Source organism: Pinus tabuliformis, chromosome J, assembly GCF_031772625.1.
Source record: "Pinus tabuliformis cultivar Carrire ecotype Pingquan chromosome J, CPIR1, whole genome shotgun sequence".
Lineage (NCBI taxonomy): Eukaryota > Viridiplantae > Streptophyta > Pinopsida > Pinales > Pinaceae > Pinus > Pinus tabuliformis.
Genome location: NC_142295.1, coordinates 666,749,801 through 666,771,601, shown reverse-complemented (window position 1 = coordinate 666,771,601; position 21,801 = coordinate 666,749,801).

Sequence of the window (21,801 nt, the reverse complement as noted above, 5' to 3'; positions counted from 1 at the left end):
CCTGTTTTTTCAAAATCGGTTTCTGGTCACATGAAAGGGTATTTTTGAATTCTGAAGGAGTTTTATCTTCATCAACTCTCCTAATACAATAACCTATCTCAATTTCTTCATAAGTGTTTTAAGTTGGGAGATACTAAGCTTTCATTGAAACCCTACTTTCAGAAAACGGATTTTTCCTGTTTGCCACGTGTTTTTCAAGGGCAGTTTCTAGACAGCTGGAGAATTTTTTTAAACAACCAGGAGAGGTTTTTGTTCTGGACAACATGGGCTACAAAAACCTCCTTCAGTTTCATAAAATTTGTCATGGATGAAGAGATAAAGGCTCTGTCCCCACGTGCCAATTTTCAAGGATCTAAACCTAAAAACAGGGAAACATGTTCCCTAATTTCTAGGGTTTGTCATCAGCAGTTGGGTGACCACGTGGGAGGCTTCATCAAGTTCGACTTCATGGAGTTTTAGGTGTCAAATAATGTTTTAAATGTTTAGATAAGTTTGTTGTAATCATAATAAGGAGTTACACTCCTAGTTGTATTAGGTCTCTAGGACTACTAGTTAGTTGTCAAATGCATTTAAAGTCTTGTTTTATGGTTAGAATAGGTGTCACTGATGGCAAATTCGAATTCCCCTCATGATGGAGGAAGGAATCCAAGCATGTAAAGAGCTCTATATATAGCAGAAGAGCTGATGTACAAAGGGTTGGAAATTTTTATGGAAAAGCTTGTATTTGGCCTATGTGAGACTCATTTTCAATAATACATGCTTGAATTTACTTGTCAGGATTCATGAAGGATTTTTTAGGTTCAAAATATGTGATGTTGTCCTTTTCTTAATTCTTACAGTGGTATTGATGTATAATCACTCAGAATTCACTGAATGTGCTCTAACTTCCTGTATACATTTATAAACTGTGTGGTCCCATATGAGTTTATGTTCTGAATGTTTAAATGTTGAATGCCCTGACTTCCATGTAAGGTTGAGTTATTTGTTATATTGAGGTGTTGTTGACTCCATAAGCCCAATGGATGTTTACTAATCATGTTCAACCATTCATATTTTTCACTTGTTTCATAGAGTTAGCCATCTAATCTTTATCAAAATCATTAACCTTTGAGAGAGCCCTCTCAGGTTGACGAGGCTAAGCCTCAGCCAAAAGTTGGTTTGAAAGAGTTACTTGAAGTCTTCCTGGTCTGCAGCCTTCCAGGGCCTGATTTTGAGATAACAGTACTATAGGTACAATCTACGGCGTGTGAATCAGTGAGCTGGCGTCGAACACCCGTAGAATCATTCGATCGGAGGCCAATGATGAAAACCTCACGTCAAACATGAAGAACCTCCCATTGAGGCATGCAGGCTGCAAGGCACTGGAAGGGAGTCTCTAGATCAGCTTCCTGGATAATAAGCTGAAGTCGACAGGAAGTGATCTTGATCGAAGGTGGGCCATAGTGTTTCCCACATCATCGACACGAGACAGAGAAAGAATGTTGTGGTGGATCAGAATTATGTGAGCTATCAAAGGAAGGTTGTTATTCTGCAGAGGTCAACTTCTCTTAAACATATCGGTGGCACGACAGTGGACTTGGCAGTAATTGACATCAATGGATCAAAGGTCATGGTGACGAGGCAATGAGCAGATGAGAGGTCAAACAGGATCACCCAAATCCATGGAGGCAAGTGAAAAACGAGATGAGATGTCCCCACCCAAACACGAAAGCAGACAAGTTCCATGTTCAAGAGTGACATACTGCCGACACGACAATAATTATGGTTCCATTTTTCCCCACCATTTCTGGCGAGTACCCCAGTATTTTTATTAACAATCTTGACGGGGATAGCATATGCTTGTAACGTCATTTCGACGGACTCCAATGTCATCAAGTTTTAACGAGTCTGACAGGGCAAGAACTCGACATCTTTTCATGTTTAGAGAGTTTGAAAAGACAGCAGAAAAGAAAACTCCAAGGGTGTCCTTTTTCGTAAAGTTGTGTCTCTTGAGCCCGAAAAAGTATAAAACAATGCTCGAAAGAACCGCCCGACCATTACGATCGAGGAGTACTTTTCATGAGTAGTGATTTCGACCTGAAAAAGTAAAAAAAGCAATCGAAACCATGTCGCTTCATAACCGTTAACGAACCTGAAACGACAAGGGTCCGACGATCTTTTCGTTTTTACACGGTCGGAAAAGAGTTTAAAGACGACCGCCTCTTATTTACGTTTAACGAGTCAAGAGGAATAACTCGACGATCTTTTCATGTTTAGCGAGTCAGAAAAGAGCTGAAAGATGACTCCTCAGTGACTTTTTCGTGTATTTACCGAGTCCGAAAAAGTATAAAATACAACTCGTTTCACCATCGAAGTTGCGTAAAAGACCTGTCGCTGCACAAAAAGCAAGCGTACAATCCATTTTCGACCAAAAATATATTAAAATACTCAAAAGGTAACTTTTTAAACCGAAGTATAAGTCAAAAAGTTATAAATATGGTGAAAATGGTAAAAATAGAATCACTTTTACTTTTTACCTCTCTAAATAGTAGTAGTGGTCTGTTTGGGGAGTGAACTTCAGACGGTGATTAGAGCCAATCCATGCAACCATTCGGGATTTCGTCGGTTCCAGGTAAGAGGCGCTTCCCTTAGCTCCATTTCCATACATTTTTTATGCATTTTGCTTCCTGATTGACCTCTGCAAGGGGGAATTAAAAAATTTAGGGCTTCGCCCATTAGCGTGGGTATCCGGCACGGACCCGCGCTAATGGGGCGATTTTTCTAAAAGGGTCGCGCTCATTGGCGCGACTGTTTTAGAAACAGTCGCGCCAACCGCGCAACTCAATTTTCCGCTTAAGATTTCTCAACGCATTTTAAATCTGATTGGATTGTAAGCTTACCAGTGATCTAATCGTGATTTATATGTTCTTGTGGATGCAGAGAAGCAGGCAAAATGGTAGTAGAATGGAAGGAACGAGAACATGATGCCGAGGATGCTTTGGCCCTTGAGGATGAAGGGTGCATGAATGCCCTAAGGGACTGTGGGCTTAAGAAATTATTTCTTACGCCTTACTTGCGCGCTCAGCCCGAGCTACTACAATTCATAATTGATCTGTGGGATGTTGATGACCAAGTGTTCTGTTTACGGGACCAAGTGCTGGGGCTCGATGTGTCCGATGTCTATTTCATCACGGGGTTATCACGGAGAGGGGTGAGGCCTATTTTGACCGGGAGTAGACCTTCCGGGGAGAAGATGACTGAAGTTCGAGACCGAGTGTGCCCAGGGGCGCAATTTGGAAAGAACAGTGCAAAGGTGGATATTCCCACTGTTCCAGACTTGATTCTCAGGGTGATACTATTCACCATTACTCGAGCTGCAGGAGTGCAGGCGCCCCATGAGGCAAGAAAGAACCATCTTCTGTTGGCCACAGAATGCCTAAATCCTACCATCTTTGACTGGGCCACCGCAGTGACTACTAACATCAAGAGGCATCTTACAAAGTGCAAGCGAGGAAAGGTAAAGCAGTTTGGGTATGGCTCGATCATGGTATCGTTCTTCTTGGAACGATTACCAATTTTTCAGGGACAGGGAGCTATAGTGGCTGATCCTTTGCCACGAGAGCCTAGGATGGCTCGCTCGGTAGCACTAATGCCCAGGGGAGGAGGGGGCCAGCAGATGTCCTGGAGCCTCGAGTTCTTCATATGGCTCCGCCGTCAGCTGATTGTGGTGGAGGATTGGCCCTATGCAGGGACTGACTTCACCGGAGACCCAGATCTCCCATTGCCTGAGGGAGAGGAGTGGGACGAAGAGCTGGGTAAGATCTCTTTTTGTTTTTGATGTTTTATATGTTTTTTTTTGTTAATACATGTTTGTCCTAACAACAATTGTATATACATGTAGATGTTGGCCTAGAGCGACCAACTAGCATGTCTCCCATCGCTCGGAGGAACCAGCCTGCAGCCGACCCTCAGGAAGAGGGTGCCGAGGGGTATGAACTGATTTAGAATCTCGAGGGACTCGCCCGAGGGATTCTTGATTACGCTAGACTGGGAGATATGCCACTAGCATATCAGAGGCACACAGTGGGGGTGCCCAATCATATCCATCGTCTGTTGAGATGCTTGGTGTGTGCGGTGTTGTGCTATCATGAGCACCACCGGGACTAGACTCTTAGGTTTCCTTTTCCTGCATATTTTTTGAGAGACATGTCGTCTCCAGATGTATTTGAGAGGAACATGTATTATTTTTTGAACTATATGATGCACGTGGTGCAAACATTGCGACACACACATATATATACATATGCCTATTTCTATGGTTTTATTATTGCGCTTTATATGGTTTCTTGTATGATGTTTTACATATTACGCAAATGTCTATCTAATACATGGTTAGCCAATGCATCAGTTAACGTGTTGAATTGTCTTGGAATGTGTCGATATGTAATGAAATCAAAGTTCCTTTCTAACAATCTCACATGTAAATACAACCTTAGAATGCGATGGTCTCTGACGGAATATCGCCCATTGAGTTGGTGGATGACAAGTTGAGAGCCTAGGTTCACTACCAATGCACGAATGCCGAGATTAATTGCTTCAGCATGTAGTTCAATTACAGCACAATATTCGGCGACATTGTTAGTGATACGGCCCAAACACACACCTTGAAGATCTATCAACTCGCCATGAGGATCATAGATCACCCATGCCGCAGAGGACAAGTTACGAGTACTGTGGCAGGCACCATCAACGAAACCAACATAAGGTACATCAGACATCTGCACAAGAAGCGAAAGACACAATAATCGGCAGTCACGCCTTCAAAACTAAAACACACACACACAACACACCTGCTAAAGTACATGTATGTACAAAACAAAGTGTACAAGCATCACACAAAGTACTTTTTCAAGTACAGCCTGTTTCGGGGCTTCCCGAGAGGGTTCCCTTCATAGTCAATTAGCTCGTAGGCCCCTTTTTGCAAAAATTTCTTGAAATGTAAGGACCTAGCCACATAGGCTCGAGTTTTCCTGCTCCCAGCTTATCGTTTGCCTGATCGTATAGCAGGACTAAATCTCCCTCAACAAAAGAACGTGGATGGACAGTCTGATCGAAGTGAGTCTTGACTCGCTTCTTTTGTGCTTCAATGGCCAAAGAGGCTAGGCGATGGGTCTCATCTAGCCGTTCCAGGTAAAGAAGGCATTCTTCTAGCGGAGTAGTGTTGGGAAGTAGTTCAACGGCCAATTTTAATGAAGGGATTTCGCACTCGATTGGAAGGGTAGCCTCCAGTCCATAAACTAGTTGAAATGGAGTGAAACCAGTGGCATCCTTCACGAAGGTTCGGTAGGCCCACAAGGCAGGGAACAACATCAAATTCCAGTTAGACTTATGCATGCCAATGGTACGCTGAAGCATTGTAACCAAAATCTTGTTAATAGCTTCAACTTGGCCATTAGCCTGAGAGTAGTAAGGAGTTGAACTATCGTGCCGTAAGCCCAGCTGGGTTGTTAGTTCTGTCATCATATGATTACGGAAATGCTTCCCGTGATCAGTGACGATGGCTTGAAGGAGACCGAATCACAAGATAACATGGTTGAACAAGAATTGCGCCGATATGTGACCGTCTTCAGTTAATGTGGGCATCGCCTCGGCCCATTTAGTGAAGTAATCGACGGCAATGATAATAAACCCATGCCCCCCGGCCGAGTGAGGATTACAGGTTCTATAATCAATGCCCCATTTTGCAAAAGGGTCGATGGTGACAACAGGGTGCAATGGAGCGGGAGGTGCTCGCATCTTCTACTGGTATATCTAGCACTCATGACAAGAGCGGACGGCAAGAATGTAATCCTTAAAGATAGAGGGCCAAAAGTAGCTAGCACGGAGGATTTTTTGGGCAGTGGCATATCCGGACATGTGACCACCACAGGCGCTAGAGTGGCAGTCATTCAAAACACGCTCAACTTCCTTGAGAGTTAGACATCGGCGGAGAACAGAGTCGGTGCTGAGGCGGTATAGTGTATCCCCAATGATAGGGTATGGTTGAGACTGATGACGAATCCTTCACTGAGCGTCTTTGGACACGCCGGGGCGAAAGGAGGACGTTTGCAGATATATGATGATATCCCCGTACCAGGGATCGAGGGTGCTAATGAGAAACAAAGTCTCATCCGGAATATGATCCTCTGAGTGAGAGGGCGGGGAAGAAGATGGAAAAGAGCAAAGTAACTCAGCGAATACAAGGGATTTCTTGGACTTGGCAGTGGTAAATTCCAAGTCGAATTCTTGGACTGTAACAATCCACTTTGAGTACTTGCCCCCCAGCAACTGGCATGACAAAATGTACGTCATGGGGTTGCAATCAGAAATCACGGTGGTAGTGCGCAGCAGAATGTAGTGACGGAAGTGTTGCACAGCACAAACGACGGCCAAAGCCAACTTCTCGACATAAGCATATCGAGTTTCCGTGTCTAAAAGGTTGCGGCTGAGATAATATACAACATGCTCAGTGTCATCATCGTCAGTTTGAACAAGAACCATACCGATAGTGGTGTCGGCGGCGGCCAAATACAGAGTGTAGTCATGATGATAGTTCGAAGGACGCAACAATGGAGCGAAAACAAGGAGACCCTTGAGATGCTCAAAAGATTCCTGGGCGACGGTATCCCAATGGAAAGGGATGTCTCACTTTAGCAACCGTGTGAAACCTTTAGCCACCTCGGCATAGTTTGGAACAAATCGTCTCAGAAAGTTTGCTTTACCCTGCAAGCTTTGCAATTGCTGTAAAGAAGCAGGGGGAGGAAGATTCACAATAGCCTCGACTTTAAGGGGATCCAAAAAGATGCCCTCTCGGGAGACGATGAACCTTAGAAGTCGGCCAGATTCAACGCAGAAGACACATTTGTGAGGATTGATTCTGATACGATAGTGTCGAGAGCAAAGAAAGATATCGCGAAGGTGAGTAGGGTGGTCCTGACGTTTGGCTGAATGAGCTGGGAGATCATCTAGGTATGGTTGTACAATGTGGTGAATGTCATGAAAAGCGTAAGACATTGCACGTTGGAAGGTAGCACCGGCATTTTTGAGACCGAAAGGGAGCTTCTTATAGGCAAAAGTGCCCCATGGACAGATAGAAGCGGTCTTGTGTTGATCAGCGGGAGCAATATTGATCTGGTTATACCTAGAAAAACCATCCATAAAAGAGTACATTTCGCTTCCCGCACACTTGTCAATAATTTTATCAATGAATGGTGTGGGAAATTATCTTTAGGAAAGGCCCAATTAATATCATGATAATCGACACAAACACGGATGGTACCCTGTTTTTTATTCACAGGCACGATGTTGGAGATCCAATCTGTGAGTGGGATAGGGTAAATAAAACCAGCTTTAAGAAGCTTTTCTACTTCCGCCTTAATAACTGCAGCCTTGCGGGGGTGTACGGGGCGTAAACATTGACGAATAGGCTTAGCACCTGGATACGTGAGTATCTCATGCACCACTATGCTAGGATCAATGCCGGGCATTTCTTCGTAGGACCATGCAAAGATGTCATGAAATTCACGAAAAAGATTGGTATAGAGTCAAATCTCCTCCGGAGTACAAATGACTCTGATGTGAAGATGTTCAACAATCCCTGGTTTCGTAGAGATGTCGATAGGCTGGGTTTGCGTGATGTTCGCCATATTTCCTTCAAAGGACACTTGATAAACTTGGATAGGTGTTTGAAGGGTTTGAAATGGGATACAAGGAGCAAACCGCTCGAGACAAGTAAGCATATCCTGATGGGCAGGGAGAAACGAGGAACGATGGTGAGAATCATGCCAAGGGGGTTCCTCAGGAGACATAGTCTCGATAATGGCTTTGTCAGAAGGGAATATTTCTTTTAAAGGGTCCAAAGAAGTCTCATCTCCAAGCCATGAGGATGGAGGGAACGAGTCAGGAACCTTGCTCGAAGGAGTAGGTTCAGAAGAGGGAGTCGATGCAGCAATGATTTCGACGTAGTTGAGCTCGACAGGACTCAACGGCATCTCATCGCCCCAAGATTCTACTTGATCAGTGGGAGGGAGGATCCACGGATCAGAACGAACAGTAATAATATTGACGGAAGTGACGTTAGGAGGTGGGAGTGGAAAAACACCCATGAGGGCGGGATCTTTAAAAAGCCTAGCTCCCAGACTCTCATATGATTTGGAGGTATGCTCCACAAAAGGGATGTTGCCTTCAGAAGAGGAAGCGAAGAATGACAGCTGGTCTACGGTAACAATCTTCCCTTGATGAGGGAAACGGATGGTATGAAACAAAGATGAAGCTACAACTTGCATGGCGTATGTCTAGCTACGTTCGAGAAGGAGGTTGTAGGTAAGATTAGCATCAACAACTTCAACTTCCATCTCAACCATCTTCCCTTCCAAAGAGATGGGCAAACATTGGAGTATACCATAGGGACGGGATGCTCTTCCATCAAAAGCTTCCAAGGTTGTGGGAGACTGGCTCAGCGTCGGAGAACCAATAGCTTTCCAACAGGCAACAGACATGATGCAAGTTGAAGCACCTTCATCAATGACTGTACGATGAATCGTTTTGTAATTAATAATAACCTGTATGAGGAATGCGATTTCGTGAAGCAGTCTCGGCGTGTGGCTTTCCAAGTCAAAAGTAATCAGATCCGAGTCAGCCGGGTCTATGCCACTGATAGCCGATAGCAAGGACTTCCTCTGAGATGGGCAGCTCTGGAGAACTTCTAAAGTGAACATAGCCGACGGAGTCTGAGCTAAGTCCTCAACAATATTGTAGTGTTGCGCAGCACGAGCATTTGGGTTGCAAGAAGATTTCCGAAGTAGGGTAGAATAGGCATCTCAGTGCTAGGTCTCTCGATGTGGAGCGGGCCTGAACTGGATGGAGGAGCACTAGAGGGGACCTCAGGCTCTTTCCCGGCAAATGACGGATATTCTTTTGTTCGAGTACTGATGTGGATAGGTATCGTTCCAGCCATAAATACTTGAGAACCCAAGGAAGATGGAGGTTGAGAGGGGTCAACCACCATTTGAGTTTGTTGCGAGGGAAAGGGTTCTTTGAGCACCGCAAGTGTCCTAGGGGCACCTTTCAAAAAACGACTAACTTCGGACCGCCTAGGGCAGTCTATGGTATAGTGATCTTCATCACAGATAAGACAAGGATACTTGGGTTTGCGTTTGGCACCTTCCTCGGGCGGAGGTTTAGGGGAGTCCTGTTTAGGTTGATCTGGCTTATTCTTCCCTTTTCCTTTCTTTTTTCCTTTCGAGGCTTTGTCTGCCATGGTGGAATGGACGACATTGACCTCGGAAATAATATTAGAATTAGGTGTAGCCTGAGAAGTGTGTTCATTCGAAGCATTTGATTTTTGCTTCCCAAGGTTTGCGGAATTTTTCTTCGAGGATGAGTTAACAGAACCAATAATACCGTCAATAGTTGGTGTTGGCGGGGCTTTGGATATTCCTGGTCTCGGGGCATCAGGAAAATAATCATACAATGTGCCAGACTGGGAATAAACCAAGTCAAGGTACTGGGCGCGTGCGATATCTTGCTCTTCAGTGACACATGCCCCCATGGCAATGTCTCGTGCTATTGGAGGAACGAACGAAGTCGTAAACCAGTCGGTAAGAAGTTGGTCGGGAATCCAAAACTTGATCATACGTTGACGCCATCTCCATTCTGGATATGATCAGAGATATGCATAGTCGTTGTCTGTCTTAAGGATCTCAGGAGGTGTGTACCCATTTCATATCGAATGGGCAACTGAAAATGAGTGAGAAATGCCATAGCCAACGAGTTAAAATCCTGAAAGGATCCATGAGTGAGCTCAATATACCACTTAGCTGCAGAGCCAGTGAGAGTCCTTTGAAAAAGGCGAAGTCGAGTCGAATCATCAAGCCACGAATTGGATGAACACCACAAGTGATAGGTCATGACATGAGCTTGAGGATCTTCATTAGCTTTACCATCGAATTTGGGACAATCACCGAGAATTTTCGTTGGAACCGGAGGCCAATACAGATTATGGAGAATGGGATCATTGGTCAGTTTGGACACATCCGGTAATTCTAAGGTTGCTAAGAAAGGTAACTGAGGATTGAAGGACATCTGGGGCTGCGGGTAGGATGGAGCACCAGGGTTCCAACCAGCTGGTAGTTGCCCCCATGGGCTTTGTCCGAACGGATTTGACCCCATAGAGTTTTGTCCGTAGGGATTTTGGTTCTGTCCCCCAGCGTTCCATGGATTACCAAACTAACCTGCAGGAGCACCATATGGTTGCAGATAATTCTGATAAGGATTTTCCTGCAGTTGTTGATAATTTTGATATCGGAAAAATGAAGGTTGCCCTTGGGGTTGCTGGTAACCATAAGGCGGCTGGACTCCAAACTGAGCTTGAGAAACAGGTTGAGTTTGATAGACTGGTTGGGATTGAACACCAACTTGCATTTGAAAACTGGATGGGGCTTGGGGTCCAGCCTGGGGCATAAAACTGGGTTGAGCAGTGCCAGAAGGATGTCCTGTAGGTTGGGCTATCTGGCCGGAAGGATGACCTAGTTGATATTGAGGTTGGCCCACCTGCTCAGAAGGTTGTACTTGCTGGGGGTGGAGTTGTTGTTGCACAACTGAGGGTTGTCTTGACGGACCAGATGGCCGAGTGGGCTGGGCAGTTGGTTGGCCTGATTTGATTTGAGGCTGGCCGACTTGCCCAGGTGCTTGGCTATACTGGACGGTGGGTTGACCATACAATTGACCAGCTTGTCCAGATGTTGGACCATACTGGACATTAGGTTGGTTTGGGTGAACATACGATTGACCAATTTGTCTAGTAGGATAACCTTGCTGGATACTAGGCTGGCCTTGTTGAACCAAAGATTGACCTGAGTTACCAGAAGGTTGAGCATAAGAGGTGAAAGACGGACCACCAGAGACCAAAGGTTGTCCCTGGAAGGGTTGTCGTTGTTGGTTCCCAGGTTGCCCTGTGTAAGACTATTGGTCTTGATTAGGTGGTCCTTGGGAGGGTTGCGCAGACGATACTTGGCCAGCATGATAATAGGTGGGGCCCCAATCAATTGACAACGGGATTGAAATCTCAACAGTTGGTTGAGATGACAAAGGGCTAGCAAGATGTCATAAATACTGGTCGTATGGCCCCTCTGCTGGGACGTTTGACGTAGGATCAAAGACTCCGAATATAGAGGCCGAAGGACCACTGAAAACGGGAGTCGAAGAAGCTACACATACCATTGGAATGGTTGGGATCGAGGTAACAGACGTACTGCGACTTTGTGGAGTAAAAGGCTCCGTGGTGGGAAAGGCGAGTTGTGACCAAATAGAACTCGTGGAGGGAGTCCTAGAAGACATAACATCCTTTAATGCTTTATAGCCTGGAGGTAGTCCCCCAGTAGTAGGGGTGCTACTAACAAGTATAGGTTCCGTCGCGGTGGGAATTTCACCACTCGTCGCAACGGATTCTTCAGTCGAAGTAGGGGATACTTCCTCCATATCGGAAGAAAATAGTGGGGCCAAAACACGAGGGGAAGTGTATTCCCAAAAAGGGATACCGTCTTCAGAAGGTTCCCAAATGGGGTTCCAATGAAATTCGTAAGTCTCGTCGCCTGGAGCACGAGAATTAATCGGTTGTATACTCGGAATAACAGGAAGAGTATCACTCACAACCGGTATCTCGGCAAAGGATGAAGACGAAATTGGTAATTCCGCCAGGATGAAAACTTCACAAAATCCTAGGGAAGCTAACGAGAAAGGACCCTACTCAAACTAACGCAAACAAGATCTAACCGGGTGCATGTGAATCGCGGCCGAATAAATTTTAAGACAAAGGAACTGAACTTGACCTTTTCATGTTTTAAGAGTCGAGAAAAGGACGAAAAGGTGACTCTAGTCTCCTTCGAATATTTAGTGAGCCCGAAGTGACAAATGCTCAGGTGAACCTTTTCTTTTAGGGAGTCCGAAAAGGATCAAAAGTGACTACTCTGGAGAACTAGGCAAAAGGTTTACCAAACAATCCGTAAAACTGCATATACACCTTGGCAATCATATGAAAACCAAGGACTTCCCGTACGGCAGTCAATCTTCCCGAATGTTGTGTTCAGTGCATTACGGCTTGTAAGGCGGCAGACACGGCTTCCTGTGGATAAAGGATGATAACCTAGTGGGGTCTCCACATATACTCGACGGTATGTGGGAGCACAAATCCGTGCTAGACCATTAACGAGTCACAAAAGGAGGAATCACCCAACCATAATGTGAAACAACAGTGACTATGTTTAACGACGCCAGAACACGTCTCTAACCTAGACCTCTAGATGTATGAGTTAAGTTCTAATGCGTTTTTATATTCATTCAGTTCATTTTACAGTTGATCTTTGAATAGGTTTCAGTTTCCAGGTCCTACCGTATGTAATCTCTCACAATTTCCTAAATGCAAACTATATGCCAAAATATATCATTCCATTCGATGAATGCTAACTACGGAAGAGTTGAGATATTTCAATCAAACAAAATGATCATCAAACAATCAACAATAACTCTAATGCAGCTAATGGCAATAAACGAAACCTTTTTTTTTTTTAAGTGACTAATCGCTAATAAAAATGAAAAAACTCTAATTTCCATTAACTAATGCAATGTAAAAGATATTGTTTGTTTTCTTTTCGATGGAAAAATGCACTAAACAAATTTTGAGAGATAATAACAAAGAGTAAAAAGACAAATTTCACTCAATGAAAACACAATCAAGTCCCTGAAACACCAAGACAATCTTTCAAATCAAGAAAAATCACAAAGACCTCAATGAGCTATGTGATCTAAGCCCAAACGAAGCCAAGCGAAATCCAAACGAAAAAGAGGTAGATTGTTCGAAGAACACAATAAAAAGTTTTGACAACCACTAGACAAGTGCAAAAAGTAGCCAAGAAGTCGACTGGACAATCAAAGAACCAAAAACTCCCACGGAAGGCTCGATGTACAAAGCCACTAGATGCTCTAGGGCTGGAATATGAAATCGATGGAAAGAGGCAAACACCCGAAGGATGATGGTCAAAAACCAGTCAAACACAGCTCTGACACACTCCAGTAGTTGAAAAAGATGTGACCAGACAGAAATCCAAGCTCAACAGACTTCCAAACAAGCAAACTGGAAAAGTTCACAGGCCTGGCGCGACTGTCAGGCTGTAACTCGCGCTTTTAAGCGATTAGTGTGAGTTGCTTTTGTGCAACATGCGCCCACTGGCGCGACTGTCAGGGAAAAAATCGCGCTAATCAAGTTTGCTAGCTTAAAAATAAAAACAAGCAGTCCGAGGCTTGATCAACAGTATCCAGACAGACTGGGCAGCAAGAGACAACTTAAAAATTCAACCCAGAAAGCTTATCTAAGCAAGAAAAACAAGAGAAAACCAAAGTGCAAGACAAACTCCAAGCTGTTCGGTTCATAAACCAAACCGGAGATTGACTAAAGTGGCATTGATCTACTTCGCTAATGCAGAGCAATAGCGTTTCGAAGGCTACCTGGCCGTACTTCAGGCTCCGTCCAAAGTTTACGAATCAAACAACAAATAGCATCCCCAGTGGAGTCGCCAAATTGTTGGAGAGGTAAATCCCCTCTGCGGACAAAGGCGATCCCACTAGCCCAAAATGGGTGTAGCAACAATCAAACAATGCTATCACGCAAGTTCCTAATTGCAAATTAAAGATGGATTATAAGAGCCTACTTGGATTCCAATGCTAGTGTTGTAGAAGAGTTGACACTCCCGTTCCTTTGCTCCGGTCGGTCATGATCCTCACGATCTCTGTGAATGGACACCTGCACATGCAAAGAACGACACGAATACAAGCATAAAATCCAATAGATGCAATTATATATCGGTCAGAAAAGATATAACTCTAACATCATCACAATGAATAACAAGAATGGAACCATAATGATAGTCATCTATTATTGATAATCAACAAAGGAGAATACAACCATAGTTCTGACATCAAATCCTCCTTTGGCTGGATGATCAGCTACACATGTCTTGCAAAGCTTGTCGGGATTGGGAACAAGCCTCTCTCTCTTTGATTATGAATGAAAAGAAGACTCTTACAACAATCTCTCAGACTTCTGGCAGTATAATTCTCCCTATGCTCAAAACTAGCTTGTCAAATGCACCAGAACACGCTTTTATAGATGGAGGTGGAGGAAGAGATACAATGAATCCAGACATCCATGAGATTAGCATTATCCTCGAAAAGCTATTATGGATAGAGATACGATGAATCTCGACATCCATGAAATTGGCATTATCCTTGAAAGCCTCATGAGTCGAAAGTAAAAAAACTTTCGGGCATGCGTTTGTTAAAACGCTTTCCCAACTTGGTTGGCGCGGGTAAGACCCTGAGACAGAGTGCCAACGGGTGCACCCTATTTGGAGAATTTCCCCCATTGGTGCAGGTGATACACTGTGGATCCGCGCTAATGGAAAAAGGGGACTTTTTAAGGATATTCTGTAGGAGATGTCTTCAAGGCATATGAAGTCCATACTTAGGGGAACATAATGCAAGTGTTTTCAAGTTATGTCACTTCTCACAGGTCACGGAATGAGTCCTCCAAAGTGCGGGAAAGGGGTAACAGGGACGGTGACAAATGGTGACAAATTACTGTGTAACATACCTAACATTACCTTGGGGAGCTGAGTCTGGTACATTGATCCTCCCACAAGAACTCCTCCTAATAAATTCAAACCTTATACAGCTTTGACCCCAGTTCAACTTGTTGTTCCTACCCCTTCCTTTTCTTGAGTTCCACAACAACCTTAATAGGAAGCCAATCCTATTGTGAAAGCATCTGGTGAGGGGAGGAAATCCTAGAAAAAGGGACCCAAAGAAAAGGCACCTGAAACAAATTCAATTCCTCCTAAACCACCAAATCTTGTGCCTCCATGCGCTTTCTCTGATGTTGTTAGGAATTCCATCCATGTCACCTTACCTGAGTTAGGTAAGAAGAACAGATCCTTCTGCACAAATCACCCTTGTGCTTTATGTGATAATTATGGCCATTATTCCCATCATTGTCCCCATCTTGAAGATTTTTGCGATACGCTTCAAGTTCTTTGTGAATTTGATGTCACTTGTAGTGATTCCACTTCTCCTCTACCTGTGGGTTATGGTCCCACTATTATGCCAGAACATGAGGTTTCCCAACGCACCATTATGATCCCTCTGCCTAATGTCGAGATGACGGATAGTTCCTCCCATATTCTCTACCAGTCGTTATCCATGGGATCAATCTATTGGGATTCTCTTGATGTTTCCTATTGTGATTCGGTTGAACCTTCCTCTTTATACACTCTAGTCTCAAAATCGATAGATGTTACATCTACAAGTCATATGTATCCCCTTGTTGACAGTGCACATGTGAGCCTTGTTTCTCATGAAGATGCCTCAGGTGGCTCTTCTTCATCATGTGGCTTCTCTTCCTCTTGCCTTCCCATATTTCATTCTGATGAAGACATCATGGAAACCATGACCACCCCTGATTATCCTTGGGATGATATGCACCATCATTCATACTTCCTGAAAGCCCATGATCAATATGTTTTGGAGACTAAAGACTTCATCCATGGTGAGGTCGTCTGGTTCAAAAACTCCATTGCTGCACCATATTCTTTCAAAGAAGGAAATATGGCTAACATCTCTCCTACCATCATAATTAACATTTTGAATAAACTAGAGATAGAATAAAATATCACTTTGGGGGAAAAATCCACCCTAGAAGCAATTGATGCTTACACTAAATTATTCAAAGAATTATGTGATGTTTTTGCCTGGTTTTATTCTGAAATTCCTAGACTCAATCTCGCCATTGTTTAACATCAAATCGACACTTGGCCCGATGCAATTCTTGCCTGCCAAAAGAAAAGGCCTATCCATCCTTCCAAGCATGATGATATCAAAGCCGAAATCAATAATCTCAAGTAGGTTGGTTTTATTTACCCCATTGAATACACCACATGGGTGTCCAATCCTATTCTCATCCTAAAGAAGCAAGGCACCATTCATTTCTGCACAAACTTTCACGATCTGAATAAAGCTTATCTCAAAGACAAATTTCCCACACTTTTCTTATACCAAATCATTGATGAGTGTGTGGGGCATGAGATTCTTTCTTTTATGGACAGATTCTCTTGGTATAACCATATACATATCCCTCATGCTGATCAACTTAAAACTACCTTCACTAGTTTGTGGGGAAATTTTGCTTATATGGTCATTCATTTTGGTTTAAATAATGTTAGGGCCACTTTCAGTGTGCCATGTCATACTATTTTCACAACTTGGCTCACATGATCCTTTCATATCTAGATGATCTGATCGCTTGTTCCAAGATTCGACCACAACACCTTCATGATTTGCGTACCATCTTCCTCTGATGTTGCAAGTATAAAATTCATATAAATCCCCTTAAGTGCATATTTTTTGTTCCTTTTGGCTGAGTTTTGGGGTTCATTGTTTCCAAATATGACATCACTCTTGACCCTCTCAAGATTCAATCCATTTTCGAACTCCCCCCTCCTCGCACTTTTCGCCAGCTACAAATCCTGCAAGGTAAATCCAAATTTGTTCATCGATTTGTTCCTGACTATGCCACCATTGCATATGGGTTTCTTAGACTCCTTTGATCTAATATTTCCCTTCATCTAGGATGACCAAGCTCAATAGTTTTTTGATAACCTCAAATGTGCTCTCACTTCCACTCCCTTGATTAGCCCACCTAACTTTGAAAGGGACTTCATCTTGTATATCTCAGCTTCCACCTATTCGATTACTGGGGTATTAATCCAAGAAGATGGTTTTGGAAATGAGCATGTCATCTATTATGTCAGTAAGAACCTTAATGATCCCCCTGTGTCTTATTCCCATGAAGAAAATTTTACATTGGTTGTCATTTTCTCCATTCAAAGACTTCATCATTATATCATTACGCGTACCACCAAAGTTGTGATTAATTCCAACCCCATGGCCTTCTTGTTGAGTATACATATCATCAATGAGAAATATGCCTGTTGGATTGTTATCCTTAAAAAATTTGATTTAGAATTTGTCACACCCAAGAGTAAGAAAGGTTTATCCCTTGCTAAAATCATTTTTGAATTTCCTAATACTGCGACAAATCTGTCGATACATGATAACCTTCGAGATGAATACTTGTTCTCTATAATCTCAGATGATCCTTGGTATGGCGACATCCTTACCTATTTGCAAACCCAAAATTTCACTCACCATATTACTCGTGATGATCGATGGTGTATTCGGCATCAAGCCCCTCAATATATCGTCATCGGTGACAATATTTATTGTCACGGTGTTGATATTGTCCTCTGTCGTTGTCTCACCCACACTGAAGTTGAGAAAGTGCTCAATGCTTGTCATGGTGGTGATTTTGGTGGTCATCTCTCTAGAATGGATACTACCCAAAAAATCATGTGCGTTGGATACTTTTGGCCTTCTCTCTTTAGTGATTGCATTGAGGTAGTAAAACATTGTCCCAATTGTCAATTATATGCCCCTAGGGCTCAAGATCCACCTACTCCCCTCTATATTTTCATCGTAACCGATCTTTTTTGTAAATGGGTTATTGAATTTATGGAGTTTCGACCCCCATCTACTAATAACCATAAGTATATTATCGTGGTCGTTGAATATTTCACCAAATGGGATGAAGTCATTCCCATGTTCAATAAAACCACAATTACTGCAGCCCTATTCTTCTTTAACCATGTTATTGGTCGATTCATGCTTCTAAAGCAATCAGATTTTGACCTTGGTTGACACTTTGAAGATGATATATCACGTGAGCTATCCTCACTATTGGGATTTGAACACCAATATTCATCGTCTTATTACCCCCAAGGAAATGGCCAAGTTGAAGTTGTTAATAAAATTCTTAAAACTATGCTTCAATGGATGGTAAATAAACACAAGACCAATTGGAACCTTATGATCTTCCCTGCGTTGTGGGCCTATAGAACCTATGTAAAAACCAACATCGGGTTTAATTGTTTCCATCTTATTTTTGGATAGGAGGCAGTCTTACCGACTGAGTGGGAAATCCCCTCCCTCCACCTTGCTTTCAAACTCCTCCCAAACACCCAACCTTTAGAACAAAGACTCATAATTATTGAGTGTGTCAATGATGATTGTTGTGTTGCATTTCAAACCATTTATGTGGCTAAAAAACGCACCAAAGCTCAGTATGACAGTAAATTCCACCCTCGTACCTTAGCAAAGGTGACCTTGTTCTCATCTATGACCAAGCTCATGATGTCTTGGGGCATGGAAAGTTTGAACCCTTATTTCTCCATCCTTACATCATTCATAAGTGTTTGGGAAAGGGGATACCTTTTAGAGGGTCCAGAAGGCAAAATTATTCCTAACACTCGCAGTACACTCTACTTGAAGAATTTTTACCAATAGCATTTCCCATTGAAATGCACATTGTTTTTTCTTTCTACATTTGGGTAGATTTCATTCCCTGTCATCTCATTTGTTGTCTTCTTGTGTCTTTCAGATGGATCCCTCATCAACACCTCATATCGGTTATGTTGATGGTGCGAGTTGCTTCCTCAGGAATATAGCCTTAGCAGCATGGGCCATTTTCACCCCTTTTCATTCGTTAGTCCACTCCAATGATGTCTGCATTGGATTTTCCACCAATAACCAGGCCAAATATGATGTAGTGATAGGTTTCTTAGTTGATTCCCTTGATGGTCGCATCCTTCACCTTCATGTTTGTCTTGATTCTTTGCTTCTTGTCATGCAATTGAATGACGTTTATCATGTGCATAATCTTGTCCTATTTAGAAAATATCTGTGAGTTAAGCTATTGGCATGTGAATTTGAATCCATTCCATTTAGTCATGTTCCAAGAGAACAAAATAACTATGTAGATACCCTTGCAATTAAAATTCTAGATTGGCATTTATCACATGCATATACAAGAAGACATCCATAGCATAAACAAATGGCGAACCACAATTGTCACAAAATATGCATAACCATATTATGTATTATAACATCCAACATATAGTGTTTGCATTCCACTACTCTAAATACATCTGACATGCCCATAACATGTTGCAAAAAAAAAATTACGGTCCCACATGTCACTATGCCTAATCATTATCATTTGGAGGATCTTGGGCCAATGGCTCCATCCCACCTGCCCGCAAGTGTTGAATTGCCTAACCAATCATAGCTTGTAGGTTTTAACCCTGTACAACAATTACCTACAAATGAATCCTTAAAACAGAAAATATATAATGGTGAGAACATAAAATAAATACACAGAGATTTTCCCCTAGATCGCAAAACTGGGACTACCAGATTGATTTTTCATTATATTCCTTTCAATGTTACAATACATATATATGCATGTCATAGAATTCATAAACCCCAATCCATTTAACCCTATATTAGAACATAAATGTAGTTCCCTTGACTGGATCTACAAAATACCATGGGCAAAAAACCATCATGCTGAAAACCATGTACAAAACCTATGCACAAAACCATAGGTAGGCCCGCCCATATATTATACGGTCTAGAAAAAATTTCCTGGGGTGTTGCCTCAGACCCTATGTAGGGGGGCTACCACCCCCCCATGACCCCCTTGATGTGCCTAGCACAACGAATAAGGGTGATTCTGCACTCCCCCTACCCCCCCCCCCCCCCCCCCCCCCCCCCCACCACATGTACCACTAGTCATGGAAAGAATATAACACACACCCAACATTATCCCACTTGTTTTCTTTTCCACACAAGGGTTCACAAGAGAGCTTAGTCATTGGTCCAAGCTTGCAACACCCATTGCTTCTTTACATCAATAAAAATTCTCAATGCTCACAGACTTCATCAATGCATCTACAACATTATTCAAAGTGTCCACATTTACCAGCAACACCTTTTTGTCCTCAACCATATCCCTCAAAAATATTGAGCATCAATGTGCTTTGTATTTGAATGATACACAGGGTTCTTCGCTAAGAAAATTACACTTTGGGTGTCGCAGTCTATCCTTATAGCTCATTGTACTAACCCCAAACTTGAACATAATCTTTGCAACCAAAATGCTTCCTTGCTTGCATGAATGGTTCCCATGTATTTTGATTTTGTAGTTGAAATATCCACTACAAACTATCTCTTTTTCATCCAACTAACCACTCCTCAAAATAGGTTAAACACATACCCACCTGTAGATCTTCTCTAATCCATATCTCCAACTCAATCTGCATCAACAGAGCTGAAAATTTCCAAAACTTTGTACAATCCCGGTCTTCCGTGGTAGCATAGACCATAATCACTAGTGCCATGCAAATACTTGAAAACCTACTTCACAGTTGTCCACTGCTCCTTCCCTGGTTTTGACATAAACTTGCTCAATACTCCCACTGCATGTGCAATGTTTGGTCTAGTACAAACCATTGCATACATCAGTCTACCGATTGCACTTGCATATGGAACATGGGACATGTCCTCTTCCTCTTCTTGTTTCTTGGTACATTGTTTAGCATATAATTGTACACCTACAAGAATAAGAACCTTCACTAGTTTATTATCCTGCATATTAAACCTATGCATTATTTTCTCAACATACTTCATCTGGTTTAACCAAAGATTCCTCTTTTGTTGATCTCATTTAATTTCCATTCCCAAAATAGTTTTCATCACCAAGATCCTTCATGTCGAATTTGGAGGACAATTGGGTCTTCAAATCCTGGATAATTTCCTTGTCATTTCCAATCAGCGACATAACATCCACATACAAGACCAAATAGATAAAATGGTCACCAATTAATTTAAAATACACACAGTGATCTGCTTTTCTTTTGGTGGTGCCAAGTCCCAATATATATGTATCAAATTTATGATACCACATCCTTGGTGACTTTTTTAAACTATACATAGATTCTTTTAACCTGCATACTAATTCTTTCTTACCCTTCATCGCAATGCCTTCAGGTTGCTTCATGTAGATCTCTTCTTCCAGATCCCCATGAAGAAATGTTCTCTTCACATCCGTTTGTTCTACCTCAAAATCAAAATTAGTAGAAGCATATACAAGTAATCTAATAAAAGCTAACTTTGTATAGGAGAAAAAATATCACCAAAATAAATTCTCAACACCTAGGAATAACCTTTTTCTACCAACCGATATTTGTATTTGTCCACCATGCCTTTTACATTCATCTTCTTCTTAAACACCCATTTTATTCCAATGGGTTTCTTTCCAACTGACAACTCCACTAGATCCCAAGCCTCCTTTTTTTCCAAAGATGCCAATCCATCAACCATTGCCTCTTTCCAGAGTTTTCCATCCTTTAAATCTACTACCTCCCTGACATTTCTAGGATCATCATCAGTAATAGACAAAGAAAAATTTGAACAGAAAGAAGATGGACTATACCTTTCTAGTTGCCTTCTCTCTTGAACTAATCTTCTCAAAGCTGAAGTTTGTGGCTCTTCATATTCTGATTCTGTAGAAATTTTGAATAATATAACACTTATTCACAGAGATTATCCCAATTATGCACTATTTTTGGAATGCATGCATAATACATAACCTCCTCTACGTTGATCATCAATTTTGCAAAATTAAAAACAATGAAACATCAATCGCATGCGCACATTAACACAGTATGTGATGGGGAAAGCATACAGCTGAAAACCCCCAACTATCTGTATATTATAATGATAGAGAACATGTAACAATACATAGTACAATACTCCTCACAAGTACTCAGTACTATCTCC